Raw genomic sequence first — 26505 nt, 5'->3', positions numbered from 1 at the left:
TTTTCAAGCTGGCCACAGCCCCTTCAAAGTGGGGGTCCTCGCTGGGGTGCCTGGCCAGCCTGGGTGAGGGGATGATGGCTGTTTGCAGGCTGGCCATGGCCCCCGTCGACCCAAACTCCCAACCCCTTCTTTTTTTTTCTTTTTATTTCAATGCCTCCTTGAGCGAAGGAAGCAGGTATCTGGGATTTATTTATCTTCTACAATTGAAACTTAGTAGCATTGAGTGGAGTCCAAAGCTGGCCAGGGCGGGCAGGAAGCTTGGCTTCCTCCATTGCCAGGGGCAACCCAAGCTTCCTAATTGCTCCAGCTCAACTCCTTGGCTGCCGCTATCTTAGTTGGGTTAATTTGCATACTCACTCCTGATTGGCTGGTGGGAGTGGCTTGTGGGTGTAACAGAGTGACACCAATTTGCATTTTTCTCTTTTATTAGTGTATGAGACCACATTCTATTTCATGTTGCCATCCTCATTAAAACATATTTAATGATAAGAAAGTTAACATTAATAATACAAATATTCAAAGACAATATATCTTAGTCATTTGCTTTATTTAAAATTCTGACACTATATTTTCAAGTTGATAGTAGAGCAACTATATTTCACATACAAAGAAATAAATATGAGTTCATATCTCACATCATATAAACATTTAACTCAATTGAATTAGATTTAAGTGTAAGAGCTAAAACTATAAGAACTCTTGAGAAAATGAAAGGAGTAAATCTTAGTGGCCTTGTATTAATAATAAGCACAAACAAAAAAATAAATGAATGGGGTCCAGCCTGGTGTAGTTCAGTTGGTTGAATGTCATCCCATGCACCAAGGGGTCCCTATGCACCTATTCATTTCTGGTTGTACACATGCCCAGGTTTCAGGCTCCATCCCCAGTAGGGGACATGCAGGAGGCAGCTGACTGATTTTTCTTATCAATGTTTATATCTCTCTCTCCCTTCTCTCTCTAAAAATCAATAAAAACACATAAAAATAAATAAAAAAATTTGTTTCAAAAATTCAATCAAGAGATGAAAAAACTTACTGAATGGGTAAAAATACATGCAAACTATACATTTGATGAGAAACGTGTACTAGTCTATACTAAGAATACACACATACACAAACAAATCAACAAGATAAATAACACAATATAAAAATCAGCAAATAATAGACATTAATTTTAAAAATTACCATTGGTCAATAAACACAGAAATAAAGTTCAAAATCATTAGTCATCATGGAAGTACAAATCAAAGCCACAATGAGATACCACTTCACACTCACTAGGATCGATATAAAAGGCAACCAATAACAAATGTTGGCAAGGACATAGAGAAAATAGAATCCTTATACTACATTGATGATGTGACTGTAAAATGGTCCAGCAGCTTTGGAAAACACTTTGGCTGTTCTTCAAAATGTTAAACATACTGCTAATGTACAATTAAGCCATTCCATTCCTAAACATATACCTCAAATTGGTAAAAACATACTTCCACTTAAAAAACTTGAACACATATTCATAGCAGCTACTAACAACAATAATACATGAAAACAACCAAAATATCTATTTACTGTTTAATGGATAAACAAAATAAGTTGTATACATATCTATAATAATAAAAGCATAATATGCAAATCGACCGAATGACTAAACAGCAGAACAACCATCCAGATGACCTTCTGAAGGACCGCGCTATGACATGCACTGGTGCCAGGCCACCCAAGGTGGGTGCAATGCAATTGGTTAGGGGGTCCCACCATCGCCCCATGATCGCCCTGCAGAGGGAGGCCAAGACAACCTTTGTGCGGCGATCAATCATGAAGCCCTGGCTGGGTGAGTGGGGCCTCTCTCTGCGGGACGATCAATTGCAGAGCCCTGCAATCGATCACCCCACAGAGGGAGGCCCAGTCCACCAGCCAGTGATGCTGTGGCAGGTGTGCGGGGCCAGTCAGCAATCGCCCCGCAGAGGGAGCCCCAGGCTACCTGGCCTGCAGCACTGCGGTCCCAGCTGGCGGCCACAGAGGGAGGCCCAGGCCACCCAGCTGGCAGAACTGCTGCAGGTGGGCGAGGCCTCCCTCTGTGGGAAATCGATCTGGGGGCCCCTCAATCAATCGCCCTCCAGAGGGAAGCCCAAGCCCTGATTGGCCCTGATCATCATCCAGGTCTAGAGACCCTATCCAAGGGGTTTCAGATTGCAAGAGGTTGCAGGCCACGCTGAGGGACAAGGCACTATGCACTAATTTCTTGCACTGGGCCTCTAGTAATCCGATATAATAAAAGGCTAATATACAAATGACCGAACGGTGAAATGACAGGTCACTATGATGCGCACTGACCACCAGGGGGCAGAGACTCAACTCAGCAGCTTCCCCCTGGTGGTCAGTGTGCTCCCACAGGGGGAGCACCACTCAGCCAGAAGCTGGGCTCATGGCTGACAAGCACAGAGGCAGTGGCAGGAGTCTCTTGCACCTCCGTGGCAATGCTAAGGATGTCCAACTGTTGGTTAGGCCTGCTTCCCTGAAGAGAGCCTAAGCCATCAGCTGGACATCCCTGAGGGCTCCTGGACTGCAAGAGGGCAAAGGCCAGGCAGAGGGACTGCTCTCCCTCCCAAGTGCATGAATTTCATGCACTGGGCCTCTAGTCTATCTAATCTAATAAAAGACAAATAGGGTAATTAACCATAGCTTCCTATTGGCTAATCAGGGCCATACGCAAATTAACTGCCAACCAAGATGGCGGCAGGCAGCCATGCAGCTGAAGCGAACAGGAGGCTTGGTTGCCCTGGTGATGGAGGAAGCCAAGATTCCCAGCCTGCCTCACTGGGCTCTGAGCTGCACTCTAAGCAACTATGTTGCAATTATAGAAGCTAAACAAACTCCAGATACCTGCTTTCAGCAGCCAAGGCCTCAAGCTGGAGCCAGCTCTCAGCTCCAGTGACAGCCATAGAAGGTAAATAAATCCCAGAATAAAAAAAAAAGAAAAAAAAGAAGAGGTTGGGAGCTTCAGTCACCCACCAGCCTGAAAACAGCCCTCAGCCCCTCACCCAGACTGGCCAGGTACCCCAGTGGGCACCCTCACCCTGAAGGGGGCGTGACCAGCTGCAAACAGCCATCATCCCCTAGTCCAGGCTGGCCAGGTACCCAAGTGGGATCCCCACCCTGATCCAGGACACCCTTCAGGGAAAGCCAGCCGGCCCCCACCTGTACACCAGGCCTCTATCCTATATAGTAAAAGGGTAATATGCAAACTGACCTTAACAGCAGAAAGACTGGGAATGACTGGTCACTATGACACACACTGACCACCAGGGGGCAGATGCTCAATGAAGGAGCTGCCCTCTGGTGGTCAGGGCACTCTCACATGGGGAGCTCTGCTCAGCCACAAGCCAGGCTGATGGCTGCCAGTATAGCAATGGTGGTGGGAGCTTCTCCTGCCTCCTTATCAGCACTAAGGATGTTCGAATGCAGTTTAGGCCTGCTCCCCGCTGGCAAATGGACATCCCCCGAGGGCTGCCGGGCTGCCAGAGGAATGTCTGATTGCCATCTTAGGCCCAATCCCCCGGGGAGCAGGCCTAAGCCAGCAAGTGGTCATCCCCTGAGGGGTCCCAGACTGTGAGAGGGCACAGGAAGGGCTGAGGGACCTCCCCCCCGCTCCGAGTGCACAAATTTTTGTGCACCAGGCCTCTTGTATACATATAAAAGCCAAGCGACCAGAGCAACCAGAATGACTGGAACGATCAGAATGACTGGTCCCTATGATGTGCACTGCAAATGGCCAACTGGTCTGATCGGGGGTGGGGCTGGCTGGCCAACCTCCTGTGGCCCTTCCACCTGGCTGGCACAGCCCCGATTGGCCCCGGGGTGGGCTGGCCAGACCCCACCTGTGCACGAATTCATTCACTGGACCTCTAGTAAAATATAGTTGGCAATAAGAAAAAAAATAAGTTCTGATATATGCAACAACATGGGCAAAACTTGAAAACATTATGGCGGGTAAAAGAAGCCAGTCACAAAAGTCCACATTATATGTATCCATTATATTTCCAAATTAGGCAAATTCATGGGGACAGAAAGTAAATTAGTAGTTCCTAGGAAATGCAGGGGGAATGGGGAGTGATTGCTAATGTGCATGAGATTTCTTTTTCAATTGAAGAAATTCTACTAAAATGAGATAATGGTGGTTTGTAAACATTGTAATTATACTAAAAATAAAAAAGCCCTCTAAATTGAACACTTTAGAAGCCAAAATTTTTTATGATATGTGAATTATATCTCAATAAAGCTGTTTTTAAAATCCATTTTGTAACATTGTGACTAATTTTCTAATATTCTTTTTGGAAGATAGAAATGATTAAAACTTTTTGAGAAGGTTAATTTTGAGTAGGATTTCTGTATAGTAAAGATGAAAATGAGACATCATTTTTTTCCCTAATAGAATTTTGGTTGACTAATACATATGTATAAAAAAGGTGGCCCCCACTTTTATTGTCCTATTCAAAGGTCTGAATCTTACCACACAGTCTCTTGAATTCTATATACATAAACCAAACTTTTCTCCATACGGACCTTCAAACTGAACTTACCTGAATAAAGCTAGTGTGGGTGCGGCTCTCAAGGTTGAAAAGTTAGGGAGTAGTTGGAGAGCTCTGTTACTTGTCAGAGAGTCACTGGACAAAAATCTATCTTCTTCCCTCCATCCTCCCCGCTCCCCAAGGGATTCTTTAAAAGGCAGACAACATAGATTTGTCTGAAGATGAGATAAATAGAATAAAATAAGCACAATACTTGAAGTAGTATGGAAGAGCAGATGCTGGGATATGGAGAATAGAAACTTGTGAGTATTAATGCATTTTGAAGAACCTAGATATAAAAGAAAGCATTGAAGGAGTATCTGGTCCATAAAAATAATAAGTTCTAGAATTGCTAACATAATACTACAATACTAGACAACTATAGCAGTACTGAGTACTAAAAGGCATTACACAATATCTGATGAGCCCCACAGAGATGGCTTCTAGTTGCACTTATTTCCACATGAATCCACAAATCATATCCTATGATCAGAGATAAGGTAGCACATAGTTCTTATAAGGAGATGAGTAAATACATTCTTTTAGTTTTTGTTACTTTTGTTTAATGCCTTTATATCAGTATCAAAAAATCATGTATTAATCAAATCTATTCTCCTAAATTAACTCTGGAAACACACACTTTACTTCTCCCCATCACCTGTATCCAAAATGCCATATACACTATTTTAAGATTTCTTATCCTTTAGATTTTTTTCTAAGCTTACGAAGATCCTAAGCTTTCATTTAAAATTTCATTGTATATTCCTTTTTTTTAAAGCCTCTGTCATTGGTAGTTTCTTTCATCATGAGCAAAATCTCTAGCTACCCTATATTTTATATCTTAAATATCTCATCTAAAACCATATCTATTTTTCATTTATTATATATTTTTTGGTGAAATGTAACTTCTGATTTAATGATACTATTTATATAACTACCATTATGTTTTCATATTTATCATTAAAGAAGAAAATTTTGCATTTCTTCTTTCATTATGCCTTTTCAAGTACTGACATAATACTTGAAATATTCAGGGGAACTAAAAAGATTTAATTTTTGCTTTTACTATATGAGGTAAATTTCAGATAGTTTAGTTTGCATTTATGTGTTCTTCCTTAGATTGTGAATGGAAAATAAATTATATAATTTTTAATCTGTACAATTTCTCATAATTTCTTCAAGTAAAATTTTACTTAGAAGACTGACATTTAAAGAAAATTAATACTTAGTTGTCTTACTTAAATTCTGTCTACTCAGTTAGTGTTTCCTTCCTTCCCATGGTGGTTCTTCAACATTTAGAATTGCTTGTAACAAAAATTAAAAAAAACATTGTTTTATAATAACCTTTAGGTCATTCCATGCTTTCTACAGAGCAACAACTCTCAAGCAAGGTACTTTAACCTCCACTCTGGAGTATTTGTTAATGACTGGCTATAACTTTTTATTATTTTAATTAAATTTATTTGGGTGACATTGATTAACAAAACTACATAGTTTTCAAGTCTATAATTCTATAATACATCATCTGTATATTACATTGTGTGTTTACCACCCGAACTTATATCTTCTTTTGTGACCATATATTTGACTTCCTAGACCCTTAACTACCTTTCAACCCTTCCCTCTGGTAACCATCAGACTGTTTTCTGTGTCTATGAGTTTTTGTTTCTTTGTTTTTATTGTTTGTTAATTTGTTGCTTTCAGCTTTATACCCCACATATGAGTGAAAGCATATGCTTCTTGACTTTTTCTGACTTATTTCGCTTAGCATAATATTCTTAGGATCCATCTATGTTGTTACAAATGTCAGTATTTCATCTTTTCTTATGGCAGAGTAGTATTCCATTGTATATGTGTATGTCATCTTCCTTGTCTAATCACCTATTGAAGGATACAAACAAACTGGTTGTTTCCATGGCCACTGTGAATAATTCTGCAATGAACATAAGGGTGCATATATAGTTGCAAATGAATGTTTTCAAATTTTTCAGGTAGATTCCCAGAACAGGGTTTGCTGGATCATATGGTAACTCTATTTGTAATTTTTTGAGGAATCTCCATACTTTTTTCCATAGTAACTTTAGCAGTTTACATTCCCACCAGTAGGGTCCCTAGGCCTGCCTGATCGGGGCCTTCCTGCTGCTGGTCAGGGCCTTCCTTCTGGCTGCCAGCTGGGGCCTCCCTGCATTTTGCCCTGCCCCCTGGTGGTCAGCGAGTGATCAGTCTCCCAGTCAAACTCCCTTGGGAACAATTTGCATATCATTTTTTTCCACAACCTCCCAACCCTGGTTATTACTTGTCTTGTTGATAGCAGCCATTCTTTCTTTCTTTTTTAAAAAAAAAAAAAATTTTATTGATTTTTTTACAGAGAGGAAGGGAGAGGGACAGAGTCAGAAACATCGATGAGAGAGAAACACTGATTAGCTGCCTCCTGCACACCCCCTATTGGGGATGTGCCCACAACCAAAGTACATGCCCTTGACCGGAATCAAACCTGGGACCCTTCAGTCCCCAGGCAGACGCTTTATCCACTGAGCCAAACCGATCAGGGCGGTAACAGCCATTCTAACAGGTGTGAGGTGGTATCTCATTGTAGAGAGCCTGAACAGACACTTCTCTCAAGAAGACCTACAAGTGGTGAATAATTATATGAAAAGATGCTCAACTTCACTGGCTATCAGGGAATGCAAATCAAAACTATAATGGAGGTAATTTTGATTGTCACAACTATGATGAAGTGTTCTTTTGGCATATAGAAAGTGGAGGTCAGAGACACTACTTAATATCCAATCATGCATAGGACAGCCCCCCACAGCAATACTTATCCAGCCCCACATGTCAAAAGCACCATTGTTGAAAATCTCTGTTTTGAAAATTTGTTATGAATAAGCATTTATTCAGCCAACAGCATATATATTCTTGTTTTTGGTGATGCTGCTTCATATGATCATGTCCTGTCTATAAGATTATAAACCAATTAGAGTCCCGGTGTGTGAAAATTCGTGTACGAAAATTCGTGTACGAGTAGGGTCCCTAGGCCTGGCCGGTGATCAGGTCTGCTGGCTGAGGCCTTCCTTCTGGCTGCCGACTGGGGCCTTCCTTCATTTTGCACTGCCCCCGGTGGTCAGTGAGCGACCAGTCTCCCAGTCAAACTCCCGTGGGGACAATTTGCATATTAGGCTTTTATATATACTAGTATATAGATATGATAAACACTTAATTAAAATTGCATAAAGCACTCTTTAATTCTTGGTAATGATAAGCAACTATGTCTGTAGTCTGTTTCCCAAGTAACACCAACCTAGCAGTAAAAATTAAGAAGTGGGTCAAATCTTAAATAAATTATGTTTGATTTTTATTCTTAAACCTGCTCCTATGGCATTGTTTTACAATACTGCAAATAGCCAATTTTTTTAGAAAACACTATTAGTCATTCATTACTTTGATTGCTTTCTTTCTCTCACTGACATATCTGATTCAATGGGAAATTCTAGTGTATAGGGACAAAATGGTTATAAGTAATCAGCTTTTATAAATATATATATATTCCTATTTTTACATAAGATGGCCATTTCTCCTCATTTCTAATTCTATCATTTTATAGCAAGCCATCGGACTACAGTAATAACCTCTAAACTGACAGACAAGTTTCTGTGCTTCCTCTTCTCTCAGCACTCCTTACCTCTTATTCTCACCCCATATCCCACCTTGTCTCTTTGTAATGAGTCAGAAATAGGATTATGTGAATTTTTTTCAGATCTCTCCAATATACTTCCATTATATATAACATTAAAGACACAAAGGTAACACTTATAAGGGCACCAGCCATATTGGGGTCATAAGGGTGGGACTCATCCATATTGGCTGGTGTCCTTATAAGAATAGAAAGAGATTCTAGGGGTGTACACAAGGAGGGAAAAGGTCCTGTGAGGACACAGCAAGAAGATTTGCCTCTCCAAGCCAAGGAGGAAGGCCTCAGGAGAAACCAAACGTACTGACACCTTGACCTTGGACTTTCAGGCTCCACAGCTGTGAGACCCCAGGATAACCTACATACTTTTTAAATCTTTATTGTTGAAAATATTACATATGTCCCCCTGTTTTCCCCATTGACTCCTTTTAGACTTCCCCTGCCCCTCCAAGTGCACACCCTCCAAGTGGGTACTTTCTGTGTCTTTCTCTGAGATCTTCCTTAATTGTTGACTAAGTTTCTCTCTTTCGCATTAGATTATAGTTATCTCCTTTGCAAAGATTGGTTCTTAAAATTAGAGATTAAAAAAATCATAAAATGTTGTCTCTAAAAATCTCTTACATCCCTAGAAGTATAATTTTATAATGACTTTAGGATATAAAACCATGGGTATTAAAATGTGTATATAAATGTAAAATATATACTGTAATTCATGACACATAATAAAAGTACATATTTAAAATATAATTTTGTAGCATCTACAATTATAAAAATAAAAGAAATACATTTTGTACAAATATGAAAATATGACTATTTCTGCATCTATCTATGCAGTTGTGCCTGTTTATGTTATTTCCCTTGCCAGTGCTAATTGCTGTTCTTCACAATAATGCACTCCACTGATGTGAGAGCAACGTGCTTCTCCCACCAAGGTTAACCTTATTTTATTAGTCAACATGTAAATTTGTGTTCTTAGATTATCATAATATCCCCAGTCAAATAGCTGGTTCAGTTGAGCAGCCCTTTCACTTAATTGGCCCTTTGAGTATAGCATTTTCCTTGATAGACACTAAGAGTCCATTTGCAGGGCCAGCTGAGGCAGCATACACAATGTCACACTCAGGTGATCCCAGATGATAACCTCCTGATGTTGCTGAACAGTGCTGAAGCACACTGCCTCTTTCCATTAGATGCACTCGGCATAAAGTAAAGGAAAACCTTTGCCCTTCTTTTACTTCTTGTACAGTGAGAGCTATAGAGCCTGTCTACAAAACTGCTTCCTATGTCTCTCTTATTAGACTCATACGATTATGTTAACATTGTATAATTCATGTCAGTAAACCACACCCTCTTGAACAAACCGAGAACTGCTTTATTTGAAAGTAGAAGTCTGCTATACATTTTCTCTTTATTATCATAATTCTAAATCACTTTCTCAACATCTTTCATGTACGTATTACTCCTTGTTTCTGATCCTCCAGACATATGACTAATTTATGGTCCACAACTCAGCCTTTGAAATTGATCCTCTGTCATATTCATCTTCGTGTAACCTTGGCCCACTTCAGCAAGAACCCCGAATAACCTCCCTGGCTATATATCCTACAGCTGCCTGGTGTATATCCTTCAGCAAATACTCATCTTGTTTTGCAACTCCTAGGATATCTCTTCCCGGTATTCCGAGGTGCAGCTTTAAGTATCATGACTTTAAGAGTGAAAAGTGGGTAGACTCATGGGTATTGTGACTCACATATTGTTCTACAAAATAGCTCTTCCACCCCATATAGAATCACACATCCCAGTCCACTTACTCTTCAAAAATATTCTTGTGAGGTCCTGTACAAACAAGTAATTACCATTGATAAGCCCTGTTCAACTACTTGTTTTCTCAGTAGTGAAGAGGTTTACTAGTAGCTCATCTGTCCATATGCTCACAACATTCCCTTATGTGAATAGTGATAGGCATTTATAAAACAGCTCTCCAAATTTAAGAGCTCCTGCTATGAATTAGAACAAATGCCACAATCTGGAATCAAACCCCATGATTATGTGTTTTAGAAGAGTTCATTAATGAAGAGAAATAAATATGCCAAAATAAGCAAGCTGCACCTAAAGCTAGAGTGTTTTTCTTTATATATATGCTCTTGAGCTTCATGAAAATCGCCCAAGTTTGAGAAATTCATGTAAATATTTTAAGTCTACATAGAAGAAAATAATGACTTCATTTATAGTCCCCCCCCCCAAAAAAAAAACAATATTAGAAGAAATTTAACTTGACCTATTTGCTATTAATCCTCATTATTTGGGTGATGAATTATTTTTCACAAAAAAGAGCTAATGGAAAAGAACAGTTTTTGTTTAAGGGGAAGAGCAGCATAGGTAATATCAAACAATAACATAAATATTATGTTTTATAATAATCAAGTTTTTAAGTTTGGGTATATGTTAGCATTTATCAGAAGATAATAAAATGCACATGCAAGTTCATGAATATTTAGAAATCCTAAATCTAACATTGGACCAGCTTGAGAGATATTTTTAACAGAACTACTATTTCCCCTGTTTAATTGGATAGAAATGAGCTCAATTATGTCCTTCTTCAGTTTGTTTCAGCTATGATCAATAGCTAGCAGAGTACCAGGGAAGTTACTCAATAAATTTTAATGGGATTAATGTATAATTAATAACTTTAATTCATTGAGCTTCTATGCAAATATTGTTTTTAAGCTACTTATTTTTAAATAATCAACTAATGAGGTATAACGTGCATAGGATAAAATGCTTCTATTTTGAATGTGTAGTTCAATGAGTTTTGACAAATATCTAACAGCCAATTGACATAGAATATTCAAGGCATAGAATACTTTTTCCTTTATACAGCATATTTTTACCCTTTACCAACTCATAGTTTCAGATATCTGCTTACCTACTGTCTCTCACTATCTATATATATAAAAACCTAATATGCAAAGAGACTGAACAGTGGAACAACTGAACAACCAGTTGCTATGACATACACTTACCACCAGGGGTGTGTATGGAACATGGCGAGCGTAAGCTGTGGAGGGATGGTGGAGCAGGTTATCTGGGGTGCCAGACCAAGGCAGAGTGCCAGTCTCTGTCATCGGGGCGAGCTTCTGGTGGTTAATGAAAATTCTTTGCTCTCATGCTCCATGGTCCCGCCTGGCACTTGCACCCGCTGCTCGCAACCGGTGGCTTCCCCAATCACTCAGCACTGTCAGTGGGTGTGAGTGGCGGCTGCCAGCCCCTATTGCCCCTCAGAGCTTCTCCACCTCCTCCTGCTCCTGAGGGGTGATCAGGGCAGCAGCCACCGCTTGCACCTGCTGACAGCACCAGTCCCTCGCACCCACTGCTGGCATCGGCCCCAATCGCTCCACGCCATCAGTGGATGTGAGTGGGGCCAATGCTGTCAGCACATGGGAGTGGTGGCAGTGGGAGCAGGGCTTCCAGCAGACAGGGGGCCAGGGACCGCAGTGGGAGGACCTGAGTGGGGGCACGGAGGATGGGCCAAGACCCACCCCTGTGCCCACCACAGCCTCGCGGCCCACAGTTCCTTTTTAAGATGCATTGAATTCATGCACTGGAGCCCTAGTGTATTATAATTTCTAAAGTGTCATTTGCATGGAATTATTCAATCTGGCTTCTTTTGTTCAGCCTTAATTAAAAAAAAAATAATCCATTATTTGCACCTATCAGTAGTTTGTTCATTTTGTTGCTGGATGCATTGAATATACCACTATTTGTTTAAACATTAATGTAATGTTGGGCATTTTGGTTGCTTTTAGTTTGAGATATTTATGAATAAAACTGAAAAAATTCTTGTGCAAGTTTCTTTGTGGGCATGTGTTTGCATTTCCTTGGGGTAAATATTTAGGTGTGGGTTTACTCAGTTGTATAGTAAGCATAAGATTAATTTGATGCAAGGTACATAATTATATTCTCAGCACTATGTATGAGAGTTCTAGTTGCTCCATATCCCAATCAAAACTTGTCATGGTCAATCTTTTTATTTTTTTAATCCGCACCTGAGGATATGTTTTTATTGATTTTAGAGAGAGAGGAAGAGAGAGAGGGAAAGAAACATCAGTTGGTTGCCTCCTGTATGCATCCAAACCAGGGATCAAAGCTACAATCTAAGTGTGTGCCCTGACTGTGAATCAAACCCACAACCTTTTTGGTGCATGGGACAATGCACCAAACAACTGAGCCACTTGGCCAAGACTCATGGTCAGTCCTTTTAATTGCATTAATTATAATTAATGAGTTTTGGGGCATGTATTTATATTTTCTTAATGATCTTAATTTCTTAATGAAAAATTTACATTTATCTTAATGAGAATGAATATATTTTCATGCGTTTATTGGTTATCTGCAGATTTTGTTATGTAGAGCATCTGCACAAATATTTTTTTCCAATTTTGTCATTTGTTTTTCTATTATTTGTAAGATTTATTTCTATATCAGTGTATAATTATTTAATCAGATAAATATTATCTTCATCTTTGTTCCCTCCTACCACCCCCTCAGTATCTTTTAAAGAACAGACATTTTTAGTTTGATTAACTTTAGTGTGCCATATTTTTAAGTTAGTCATTTGTTTCGTAAGATTTTGGTTTTCCTAGATTTTTTGAGTTTTCATGTAAACTTTAGAATAGGTGTGTTTATTTCTACAAACAGCCTCTTGGAATTTAGCATTCATATTATTTTTAATAGCAACTTTAAAGTATTTGTCTGCAAATTTTATCATCTCTTTCATTTATTGATTTATTGCCCAATTATCTGCATGTCTATTAAATTTTACTGTAGATTGTACATGGCACATGTTACTTTTTGAGTATCTAGTGTTTTCTTTTAAAATCATTCTTTAAAGAGTGTTCAGTTTTGTTCTGACAAGTACTTAATGTAAATATGGTTTAGTTTGATTCTTTCAAGACTTGTTTCTAAGTTATCTTAGTGTGGGCATAGAGTAAACTTTGTTCTGGGAATAATTTAGCCCAACTCTCATTGCAGGGCCTTTCTGGAGTCTCTATTGATTTTCACAGATGTTCAATGAGGTCATTTTACTCTTTTATTCCCAACACGTACCCAAAATTATTTTATTGAGACTGGAGCAATTTATAATAAAGTACATATTATAGCACATTGGGAAGACTCAAGTTTTATAAATTTCACATTCAAAAATAGGATCCACTTTTTGCTCTGAGGCATGTAGGGAACATAGGGAGGGGGGCAGACAAGGTACAGTCAGGAGACACAGACCTAATGGGCCAACAATTAGTCCTTCCTCAGAAAAGGGCTTCTCTGTGACTTGACCATATTTCTAGATGCTCTGGGAGAGAGAGAGGCAAAGTTCAGGGACATGGTGACCCTGCTGCCTGTTCTCTCTCCGATTCATAGAATTTCTACTGGTCAACACTACAGAGACAATAGGCACAGACATGGGAGCCATTTGGCTAGAAAAATCCATCTGGGGATCCCTCCGGACTCAGAGAGCTCTCTTTGCTCCATGAAAGTCAGTTTTTTTACCCACTGTTCAAAATATGATTTTTTTAAAAACATTTCATCCTGAAAAGTTTCAAACTTCCATATAAATAGAATAGTATAACAAAGTCCCATGGTTCATTATAGGGAAGCAAGTGATATGACCAAGTTCAGTTTCCATTAACAGCCACCCGATCTAAGTGACCCTTCCCCCCAAACTTGAGTTTTCCCTCAGTTCCATAACCATGCTTTGCTTTCTGGATCTAGCTGGTGCTAGAAAAAAAGTTAAAACCAGTGAGAGTGGCAACTGTGTTGGACTGGTGAATTCAACTCTATTCTGTGTGACGCGTCTCTTAGATAGAAGGTGATGAAAATGCTCAGTCTCTGGAATGAGGTTTCTCAGGCAACGGACCATCACCATGGCACAGGTTTCTATAAGTGATGCGTACACTGTGAGGGTGATGCAGACAATGAAGAAAATAAAGAAGCATTATTTAGGCAACACAGAGAAATGACCTGTCTAGGCAGGTTGGGGGTGGGGGCTAAGGTGTCTAACACTGATTTTCAGCATGTTGGAAAGCCTGCTCCCTCATCTCCTGTGAAAGCAGAGCAGTGCTTTCCGCCTCTCATTCTGTGTGATTGAAGGAGAGAAGGAATTATGGCTCTTGGATGAGCTTTGATCTTGTCTCATCACAATAGCCACCATCTGAAAAGAGGTACTGCAGCCAGGCCCCTTCATCACTGAGTACAAGAGGAAGGCAGTCTGTCTGCTCCGTGACAGTCTACTCCTTGTGTTCCTCTCCCACCTCTTTTTCCAACTCTTCTGTTAGTAGTGGACACTAATAGTGGAGGACACTATTCCCGGGATAGAGGCTCAAGAGTTCTCTGCTCCGCCCATTTCTTGCTTATCTCTACGTGGGAAAGTGCAGTTCATAATGAAATGAAATGCACACAGGCACAAAATAAAAAAGTTGCAAATAAATTCACAGCTAACAACTTATCACATGTTGTGAGAAGAGGGTGATGTTTATTTTCTTCTTTGTGCTTTTCTGAATTTTCCAAAGTTTTAATAATAAATTTTGTTGTTGTTTTAAGATATTGCATTGGTCCTTTCTTGTCAAATATCAGGCCAGGCCACCATGGAATTGTGATTCATCCTGGTCCCATGACTTCAGAAAGCAAGGCATGAAAACCTCCGTGCCAACTGGTTCGCTAACCTTGCACTCTTCAATGAGCTTCTTCAAGCTCAGCTCTGAGCATCTGGGTCAGCCACACCCAATGGCTCAGGTGTCCTTAAGGATGCTCAGTGGCAGGGAGGGTGGTAAGGCAGCTGCCTGACAGTTGGAGGTAGTTGACTGACTCAGCCTCCATCTGGGCTGAAGTTGTCTTGTTCTCTGGCTCAGGAACCAAGGTGATATGCCTCACAGCATTGCTTAGACAGAAATTCACAAACATGTGTCTAGTTGATAGGTGCCTTTTAGTCTTCACGCCAAATGTGACTAGGAAGCTAAACAGTTTCCTAGAAACTCAAGAGTCCTACAGCTTCTGCAGGAACTTGTTTCCAGCATGGTGAAGGTCATGTATGAGAAAACAGGCTCTTTTCCAGGCTCTGTACTCAGGCCCTTTCCCAATCTCAGCTGTAGACAGAGCCCTCCCCTCACCTCTTCCCACCCTCCTCTAGCTCATCACCACGATGTGCTCCACAGACAATAGGTCTGTCTTCCCAGACGGGGTTGGGGAAGGGCAGGAGGTTGTAGGCTACTGGAGCCCTCTGACTTGCCTTACTCTGTCCAAGCCATCCTGAAGGAAGGGACTGGGGAGGGTGGCCTTTCCTCCCAAGGTTTTGGTAGCCTCTGGCACATGCTTCGTAATGCCTTCAATTCCAACCTGAAGTTCTCGTTAAGCCAGCAGTAGATGAAAGGGTTGTAGCAGGTGCTGCTCATGGCAAACCAATGGAAGGCTAAGTAGAGGACATGGTTGGTATCGATGACCTTGCTGGACAGGAGGAGGTAGCAGTTGAGGGAGAACCAGAGTAGAGGGCAAATAGGACCACCACCAGCATCAGCATCTTGATGGCCTTCTTCTTCTTGCCCTGCAAGGTCAGGTACTGCTCTGCGGTCACGTCGCTGATTGTGTTGCCCGATTGTGTTGCCAACCACAGCTTCTTGGCCACATGGCATAGGCTACAGAGATGATGAGGGGGGTAGGGTGTAAAGCAGGATGAAGGTGGCCATGTCCAGGTATTTCCAGAAGAGGTCAGGTGGCTCAGGAAAGTCTGGCAGGCATAGAGAGTGTCCTCACTGTACTTGAAGGTAAATAATTTCTGGCAGATAGCATGTGGGAGTGAAAAGAAGATGGCCAGGGTCCAGAGTCTTCGATGTGGATGACACCTTTTGTGATGGAGATCCGGGGTTTCAATGGATGCATAATGACCTGGTGGCGGTTCAAGACAATGGCTGTCACCATCCGGACAGAGATGGGCAGGGAGCAGTACTGGGCGAAGCGGCTGACATGGCACATGCCTTTCCGGAACACCTATGGGCTGTTCACAACGCGGACCAGTGAAGGGGTGCCTACAAGTGTGATCATTACATCAGCGATGGCCAGGTTGACGACGAGGAGGCTGGTGGCCGGGTGCATTTGCTGGTTCTTGAAGATGACATGACAGATCAGGAAATTGCCAAAGAGCAAGAAGATGATGATGAAGGAGTAAGCCACCCTGGGGTTCTGGGAGTTGCCCCTTAGCGCCTCCGGCCCACAAAGTTTTGCCAGTCACAGAAGGTGTAGATGCTCCAGAAGAAGCGCAAGGTGTTGGGGGCAGACAGGGTCACAGCAGGGCCTGGCCCAACCTGTGCTCCAGGCCCTCGGGGTGCTCCGTGGCTCCAGCCAAGGGGAGGAGAAGGAGCAACGCCCCGTGTGGGACCATTTTGCAGGGGCCTCCACCCCGCACCGGACCACGCTGATATCCCTGACGGGCTTCTGGCGGGCAGGCGAGAAAGGACCCCTGGGGCTCTCCACACCTGACTGGCACCTGCTTGTCCTGGCTTCCCTCTGTCCGCCCATTTTACTCTGGTTACATAGCTTATATATGTAGCAGAATATGCCACCTCAAAACATGCCTCTTTGGCATAAGGATTATTTTGAGGAGTTGCAGACGCAGGAGAAGCTATGAAAACAGAGAAGTTACCCTTTTGTAAGGGAGATTTACATTAGAAGGGGGGCCTGTACCAGGAGAGGTGAAGTTTACTCCTGAAGGGCAGGGCAACCTTTGCTTACCAAATGTTTCATCTTCTTATCTTCCTATGAATTTAATTGTCTTCCCCCCTTTGAAACCACAAATCCATATATCTTTCCTTAGCTGAAAATGTTACGTAAGCCTCAACCATCTGGCCACCTTATGAGTCTCGTATCTTTGTGGGGCTCCCATTTGAACATGCATACATAATTAAAATTATTTTTTCTCATTAACCCATCTTTTATTACACAGTGTTCTCATCCAAGAACTTAAAAGGATAGAAAGAAAATTATTTTCCCTTCCCTTCACTTAGTTTACAGTCAAAGACTTAAGGGAAACCTTATTCAAATTTCTGGAATTTTTCTCTGGTTCCTTTTCTCTAGTCTGTCTTGCAAATTCTATCTTCCTCCGTGTCCCTGAATTATGATATGTGTTAGTCAGATGCTCCTGTTCTGTTGCCTTCTTATCTGGCTGTAAGCGGGGGTGGCAATGTACCTCCAGACAAGCAAACAAGTAGCTCAGGCAATTGTCGGCTTCCCCTGGTTTGCTTTTCTTTTCACTGTGATCTCTCACAGACAACTACCATTACCCACTAAGGGCCTTTGTAGGTAGAGCTTCACGAGACCAAGCAAAGAACAAGCTTCTGGGGAAATAATAGCAGCTGGAAGAACAAGTACAAGGGAAGCACATTGTGTTGTGGCAACATGAGTTGTGACTTCCTTGAACACCTGGAACATTTAACAGAGTCTCAAGAAAGGCCTGAAGAGCAGAGACAAACTATTTCCAAGTAAATATTATGTCCACACTAAGGAAACTTAGACACAAGACCTGTAAGAGCTGAAAGCTGGAAGCAAAAGAGTATAAGCCTTATGGTAAAATCAGAATAAATGCTTTGTGTTCTGTGTCTGGGGTTTACTATCCATGGAATAATCGACACAAACAATTCAAAATGTATTTCTAATCTTGAAAATATTTTTGAAAAATCATATCTTTTGACAATTTGTAGATAAAACATTTCTTCTCTCCCTCCTCCATTTTGAGAATGTTTTCTTGTCACTCTCTTCCCAGTAAGTAATTTTTTTTTGTTAGATTTTGTTTTTCTGTTAAAATATTTCCACATTAATTTTCATTTCTGAAGTGATGCCTGTTTTATTTTATTTTTCAGTCTTGATATTCATTTGATTTTAAGCCTAATTTTAACTCTGAGGTATTAAAAACATATTTATAACATTTACATATTTTTGCCCTTTTAATATTTATAGAACTCTACCTTAATTTATTTACTTACTTTTTAAATATATTTGTATTGATTTTAGAGAGAGGAAGGGAGAGGGATAGAGATATAGAAGCATTGATGAAAAACATCAATTGGCTGCCTTCTGCATCCCTCTTACTGGGAATCAAACCCTCAACCCAGGAATGTGTACTGACCAGGAATTGAACCATAACCTTCTGGTTCATGAGAATAATATTCAACCACTGAGCCACACCAGTCAAGCAGAAGTCTACCTTATTTTAGTTTTGTTTCCATTTGGTAATTTTTAAAAATGTATTTACATGATTGGTTGAATTACTAATAACTACCTTAATAGTTTTAGAAATCATCTATTTCAAGTTCCTAACCCTAATTTATTTATTTTTAGCTAATATGCTCCTAAATACTTATAGTTAGATGTTAATTACCTCTCCTTTTTCCCCATATTATTCTTATGCCATGTTGAATAAATTCAATATTTTTTCAATAAGTCTAACAAAGACATAAAGAATGAAAGATTTAGGAAAAATAATATCTGAGATAATTTTAAATTCTTTATTCATTACTTAGAAGATTTAATTACCCAAATCCTCACTTCAACCTACAAAGGAGAACTATAAAATAGTAACTCATTAAAAATATTTCTGAGATTAAGCCCTAGCCAGTTTGGGTCAGTGATTGGAGTATCAGCCCTTGGAGTGAAGGGTCCAATTCAATTCTGGTCAAGGGCACATACTTTAGTTGCAGACTCAGTCCCCAGCCCTGGTCAGGGTGCATGTGGGAGACAACCAATCAATGGGTCTCTCTCACATCAATGTTTCTTTCTCTCTCTCTCCCTCATCCTTCTACTCTCTCTAAAAATCAATAGGAAAAAATATATCCTCAGGTGAGGATTAACAACAAAACAAAACAAAAAAATTTTGAAATACAGAAAAGTACATAAATTAGGCCTTCTCTAAACATTTATGCAGCTCCCCAAATGTGAACAGAACATTTAATTCCTTCAAAAGAGTAACCAGACATTTCAGGAAACAAAGCATTTGCAAAACAACCCAGTGCTAACCTAATGTTTTCTTTTCCGCAGGATTCAGGAGCAGTTTTGAGCACCAGAGAAAAACAAGAGACTTTTTGGAATGTAGTTCAGCTCAAAAGAGTTTACTGATTAGAGGATAGGACAAGAGTCATCCTTCTGCAAATCCAGCATTACAGTGGTGCTTCAGCATCTCATCACCAATCCTGAAGAATTCACCTGCCTCTGACAGTTAATCCAGGTCACCATGATGGTGTCATCTATTTTATGATACCCACTGATCTACCCAGGGTTGAATTTCTGGAAATAGTTGAAAGTGGAACAGCTCTTTCCTTTATACCACTGAAAAGCCTCCAGATTTAAGAAGAGCAATTACCAGTAATTTCCTTGTTAACTCAAAGATGCAGCGCCTTGTCTAGAGCCCAAGAATGATTTCAGGGAAACTATAAGCCATATTTCTGGTCAACTCCAGCCTGAAGTGAGAGGTCTGAGGAAAGAACAGTATGTATATAAATAGAATTTAAATCTTGCAGGACATCAAAATTGAATTTTTTCAAATTAATTGTTGTACTACCTAACTGTTCAAGTTAGCACACAATCATGTTATCTTTTCTAAATAAAGCCACTTACAAAAAAGAAAGAATAGCCCTGGCTGGAGTGATACAGTAGTTGGAGTGTCTGCCTGCACACTAAAGAGTTGCAGGTTCAATTCTCAGTCAAGGGAAAGTATCTGGTTTGCAGGTTAGATACCCAGCCTTTGTTGGGGGGCATGAGGGAGGCAAACAAAAGATCTATCTCTCTCACTTTGGTCTTTCTCTCTCCTCCTCCACCCGACCCCTTCCACTCTCTCTAAAAATCAATTGGAAAAATATCCTGGGGTGAGTATTAACAACAACAACAAAAAGTAATCAGGGTTTGACATATAAAGATATTTGGAGTTCTTCAAAACGACATGTTCTATTGGTTTCCCCTATGGGATGTATTGGCAGAAAAATGAAAGAGAGCTCAGGTGTCTCTCTCTTCCTATAATGACACTGGTTCTATTGAATTACGGTTCCACCCTATGACCTCATTTAACTTTATTTATCCTCTTTAAGGCCCTACATCGAAATACAATTACCTTGGGTTGTAGGACTGTAAATATGAGCTTTGGTGGGGGGATACAATTTAGTCCATAGAAACTACTGTTACAGACATTCACATAAATGAAATTCAGAACCAGAGTATGAAGTGAAAAAAAAGTGCAGAAATCATAAAACATTTATAAAGTTAAAAAACACACATACCATACAAAAGACTATATATTTTGGGGATATATATGTATATTAAAACTATAAGAAAAGCAGGAAAGTTATAAAAATCCATACTTGGCTAATTTGTTAACTATTGCTGTAGTGAGAGAGGGAGGCAGAGCACACACAGATGCACAATGTGGCTGATGTTCTATTGCTTAACTTGGCTAGTGGACATAGGATAATTTATTTTATTATTCCTATTAACTTCCATTTTAAATTCTATATTTCTCATCTTAATTTCACTTATGAGATATATTCTTAACTCAGATATGTTAAAATTGGAAACAAGTATCAAATTATTAATAAAATATAACATATCCCTTTATACTGACATATTTTACTATTCAAATTGTGAATCAATTTTCTAACAAATTATTTGCATGTCATTAACATGTATTTTCTATGATTTTATTCTAAATAAAAGTAAGTTATATATCATCCTATTAGTTAAAACTAGAGGCCCTGTGCACAGTAGGGTCCCTAGGCTTGGCCGGCAATCAGGGTTCATCTGTGGGGCAACTGGCAGGGCAATCAGGGGGTACCCGCTGGCATCTGCCTTGGCTGGCCTGGTGTCACCCTCTTGCTGGCCCTGGCCCCCACCGCCGTGGCTGGTTGGAGCCTGCAGGCTGGGGGCAGCTCTTGCGTTGAGCATCTGACCCCTGGTGGTCAGTGCACATCATAGTGACTGGTCGTTCCACTGGTCATTCCACAGTTCAGTTGATTTGCATATTAGGTTTTTATTATATAGGATAATAGTGGATTTTTCTTCAAAGCACAATTTTGATTTTCTATTGTATTTCAACTTGAGCACAATGAAAAAACTATATAAGTATAATTTCACACTTACTATTTTCTGTATTCCTTATACTGTACTTTTTTGCACCCAAACATTTTAATATGTCTTAGATTATCTACAATGATATGTGAATTTTATTTTTCTACTTTTTTACAATTTATTTTTTATTGAATTTATTGGGGTGACATGGGTTAATAAAATTATACTGGTTTCAGGTACACAATTCTATAATATATCATTTGTATATTGTATTGTGTGTTTACCACCCCAAGTCAAGTCTCCTTCCAACACCTTTTATCCCCCATTTATCTTCTTTTAACTCCCCAAACCTACCTCTACTTTCTGGCAATCACCATATTGACATCTGTGTCCATGAGTCTTACATTTTTTTCCTATTTACTTTTAATTGGAGATTTGATTGTTTCCATTCCTGTTGGTCACCCCCACCCCCCTACCCATCCTCTAAATTCCATGAGGAAGTAGAATGATAGCCTTGCAGTTTTTGTAATTGGAAATCGTATCACTTGTCTGTGTCAGGCTCTCTGATTGATTGCAAAAAGCATTATGCTTATTTTGGTAATTAAGTTCAATTCCTTTGCAGTCAGTTAAAAACATAATTCATAGCAATCTACTAAAATGTAAAAAATTTAAATGTCTTTCTCTCTCTCAAACTCTGCTAAAATAATTTCAGTCGAAAAGGTTGTCAAATTTCCATGTAAACATATCATTATCTAGCATTCATGCATTATGGATTTTTTTCTTCTTTTTTAGTTTTACATATCATGCATTTCATTATTCATTATTCAACTAGAGAACATGCCACTCTACATGTTTCATATAGTATGCCCATGTGAGAACGTAGTTGAATTAATAGTGCAATGCCAGAGCCAGGCATATATGGTTAGGTATTTTACAATTAATTTAGTATAACAATGCTAATTTAAGTCTGCATTAGTACTCCTTCTCAAACATGCTGAAAAAGTAATTATAGTGTACACAGGACAAATAATAGGAATGGCTTTTCCAATTTATTACTCTATAAAAGAATTAGTGTGATGACCAATTAAAAGATGCTTTTAAAAACAGTGATTATATTGTTTTTTCATGCAGAACTAACTGAAGGAAGGTTAAAGGTGTTATTAAAATCATTAATTTAATTCCTTCTATAAGTGACATCAAATTATTATAAAGTATAATATATGGTCATGAAAGAGCACTTTAATGAAACCTTGGAATAATTAAGGGAGTTATCATGACAATATACTACTGATAAAATGAGAAGTCTAACAGCACATTTTCTTTTTCTTATTTTCAAAGTAATGTGATAAATTTGATAAAATTGGCTCTCTATAATATATATATTCTATTGACAGTAGTAGCATTTCTTTTTGTTTATTTTATTGTTAAAGAGGCTGATTTTATCCCAAATGTATGAAGTAGAAATTGTTGATCAGTTCTAACACTGACACTGACTGCTTCTTATTGTTTTCCCACACAAAGTGGAGTTAAGACAACATAGGCAAGGGCAGAAGATCGAAAATCAGAATGGGTAAAGAAAAACACCCTGTTTCTGCTTTTCCAAAAATTATGCTTCAACCAAAATCACAATCTTTTGTTAGTTTCCCAGAAAACAAAGCATCTGTTCTTAAATATTTCTGTTAGTGTTCCTCAACACCTACTTTTTTTTTTGATATTGTTTGGTATTCTGTAGGGGAAATGTTAATTTTTCTTTTATTGTTTTATATTCTAAACAAATGCAATTCAATCTCTAACAGAAAAACTCCTGAGCTTCTTAAATAGGTGCAAGTAATCTTTATGAATTTCTAAGAATGGAAAATAAAATTTATTATTTCCCCAAAACAATTTTGATAAAAGAATAAACACCTTTAAACATTATATATTATAAAAAACCTATACGATTTAGTTAATTTGTATAAAATAAAATGCTGGTTCTCAAATGCCTAAGAATTTCCACCTTTATACAGGCTCTACTGCATAGTATTTATCTCAGAAAGTCATTCAGAAAAATCTTCCGTTACTAAAACAGCAACTGAAGTATAAGAATCCCATGGATTTAGTGATAAACCATGTATTTGAATTATATTTTTATCTCTTCACTCTTGAAAACCAGAGATTTTGCAATTATTGAATATAAGAATTTCCAAGTACTTTATCATTAATTTTTCATGTAATCCACAAATCCACTGGTTCAGGAAAACAGGATGAATAGTGAATTGGCCCTTATTAACCAACTAAGAAGTGTTAAATCATGTGTGATTGTGAACAGTGATTGCTTAAGCAATATCAGAATTAATAATGGGCAAAGGGCCACTTCATATTTAATGTATAGTTGATGAATATTGTAAAATAGATATATCACTCTGACTCCATGGAAAAATTTGTTAAGAATATTTTAATCCAGATGAGAGTGATGTATATCACAAGATTCTACAAAGGAGAGGAAGAAAGGATATCCTATTGAAACTCCAAAGAGGCCGAAACCGGTTTGGCTCAGTGGATAGAGCGTTGGCCTGAAGACTGAGAGGTCCCAGGTTCGATTCCGGTCAAGGGCATGTACCTTGGTTGCGGGCACATCCCCGGTGGGGAGTGTGCAGGAGGCAGCTGGTCGATGTTTCTCTCTCATCGATGTTTCTAGCTCTCTATCTCTCTCCTTTCCTCAAAAAAAAAAAAAAAAAAAAAAAAGAAACTCCAAAGAGATGCATCAAAGTTTACCCATTCCTTTTCCTTTATACTAACCTCTACTGTTATAAAATATGAGTTGTTTTAGGAATCCTGGACTAAAATGGAGTTATAATAGCTGTTTTAATTTAGATGCTATTTAAGCTTTAAAGTCTGGCCTCCAGTTGCTAATTTATAGCATGTCATCAAAAACAACTAACATTCTATAAATCCAATTCATGTAAGTTGTTACCATTTTAAACATTGACTCTAGGGAGACCAACAATAATTCAAATGAGAAGGGTCGTTTTCAGCTGCCAATATCTAATATCTTAAAATATAATGCAAATATTGGTTATTGAGATATCAGTAATAATTATTAAGAATTAATAATGTTATAATTATTATTTCTTATTTGATAATACAATAACTGAAGTAGTATCTTCTAAGTGTTTTGAAAACTTGAACAATAAAATATGTGCTCACTGTAATATTTTATTTTAACCCTGGTAAACTGTAAAAATGTGATATCATTTAAAATTTACAGTCCGATGTCCCCTCTCCTGCATCCTTGGCTCTCCTTTATCTATTTCTATGCTATTACCACTTCAGTTACATCAAAGTGTATGACTTCTCACAACACACTCCAGACTTTACCTATAACAGCTTATTTTTATTCATTTACAATTCACTTCAAAATCTATGAATCAGTCTCAATGCTAAATACCAAATTATATCATGTTATTTGGAGGAAAGTTACCATAGAAATGTAAGAAGTAGTGATAGTCCAGCTGGTGTGGCTCAATGGTTGGGTGTTGACCTATAAACCAAGAGGTCATGGTTTAATTCCCAGTCAGGGCACATGCCCAGGTTACAGGCTCGATCCTCAGTGCGGGGAGTGCAGGAGGCAGCAGAACAATGATGCTCTCTTATTATTGATGCTTCTATCTCTCTCTCCCTTCCTCTCTGAAATCAATAAAAATATATTTTTAAAAAGTAGTGACAAACATGCTTACTTTCTTTAAAAATGACTATTGTTTAGAACAAATGCTATTTTGAAATTGATTACAACCTAATCTAATAATAGACAAACATGGTAATTGACTGCACCTTCCCTACTCCTCCCTTTGGCTAATCAGCACGATATGCAAATTAACCACCAACAAAGATGGCGACTAATTTGCATACTGCAGGCATGACAGGACAGCACCATCCCATCTGCCCCGCCGCCATCTGGGCTTGCTATCTGTGACCCGGGGTGGCGGGTGTCCTGTGTACAACCCGACCCAGGGCTGGCAGGCAGGACCGTGGCGATTGGGCACCCACCCCGCCCTCATCCAGCCCTCCCGCCGGGGACTGGGGCTGGCAGGTGGGACCACAGCAATCTGCCACCCGCCCTGCCTTCATCCGGCCCTCCAGCGTTTGACCCAGGCGACCAGGGACAGCGTGGCTCCTCTGTCACCCCAGCTTTCTCATGACAGCTGTGGAAGCTGATAGCAGGGAGGAGGAAGTCCTACCCCCACAGAATCATCCAGAATATGCTGTTAGTCACATAGCTCTCAGTGGCTTGACAGGCAGGACTCTCATTCACCTGCATCTCAAACCATGTTAGTAGAGAGGAAGGACTATGTAAAAAAAAAAAACCCGGTGGATACAAGGTACCTCTGCAGCTGAAAGATGCCGGCGTTATCGACAGAAAATGTCTACAGAGCAACATGCATCTGATCTTGAAAGAAGGCGGTGCCTGCAACAGAATGTATCTGAAGACCAGCTACTGCAAAAACATTGCTCTGAAGCCGAAAAACAGAGGCATCTTTGACAGAAAATGTCTCAAGACAAACGTGCCTTTGAAGTTGAAAGAAGGCACTGGCAACGGCAGAATATGTCTAGAGAACAGTCATCAACAAGTACTACCAATACCGGTAGGAACTGCCTTCTGAGCGAAAATGGAGTACATGAGGATGCAATTCTCGAACATAGTTGTGGTGGAATGACTGTTCAATGTGAATTTTGCCTATCCTTAAATTTCTCTGATGAAAAACCATCCGATGGGAAATTTACTTGATGTTGTAGCAAAGGGAAAGTCTGTCCAGATGATATACATTTTCCAGATTACTCGGCATATTTAAAAAGATTAATGACAAATGAAGATTCTGACAGTAAAAATTTTATGGAAAATAACTGATCCATAAATAGTTCTTTTGCTTTTGCTCCAGATGTAGGATATGGGACATACTGTTTTAGAATACATGGACAAGTTTATCACCGTACTGGAACTTAAGCCCTTCAGATGGTTTTTCTCGGAAGTTTGCTCAACTCTATATTTTGGATATAGCTGAAGCTACAAGTAAAAGATTAGCAATGCCAGAAAACCAGGGCTGCTCAGAAAGACTCATGATCAACATCAACAACCTAATGCATGAAATCAATGAATTAACAAAATCATATAACATGC

The 26505-nt window shown here is 39.4% G+C and overlaps 1 pseudogene; it reads right to left on the bottom strand.

Annotated features, from left to right (window-relative positions):
- Positions 1 to 15437: 15437 nt before the first annotated feature.
- LOC102774438 lies at positions 15438 to 16686 on the bottom strand (annotated as a pseudogene).
- Positions 16687 to 26505: the final 9819 nt, after the last annotated feature.

Source organism: Myotis davidii, unplaced genomic scaffold (genome assembly GCF_000327345.1).
Source record: "Myotis davidii unplaced genomic scaffold, ASM32734v1 scaffold24, whole genome shotgun sequence".
NCBI lineage: Eukaryota > Metazoa > Chordata > Mammalia > Chiroptera > Vespertilionidae > Myotis > Myotis davidii.
This window is presented reverse-complemented; position numbering and strand designations above follow the sequence as displayed.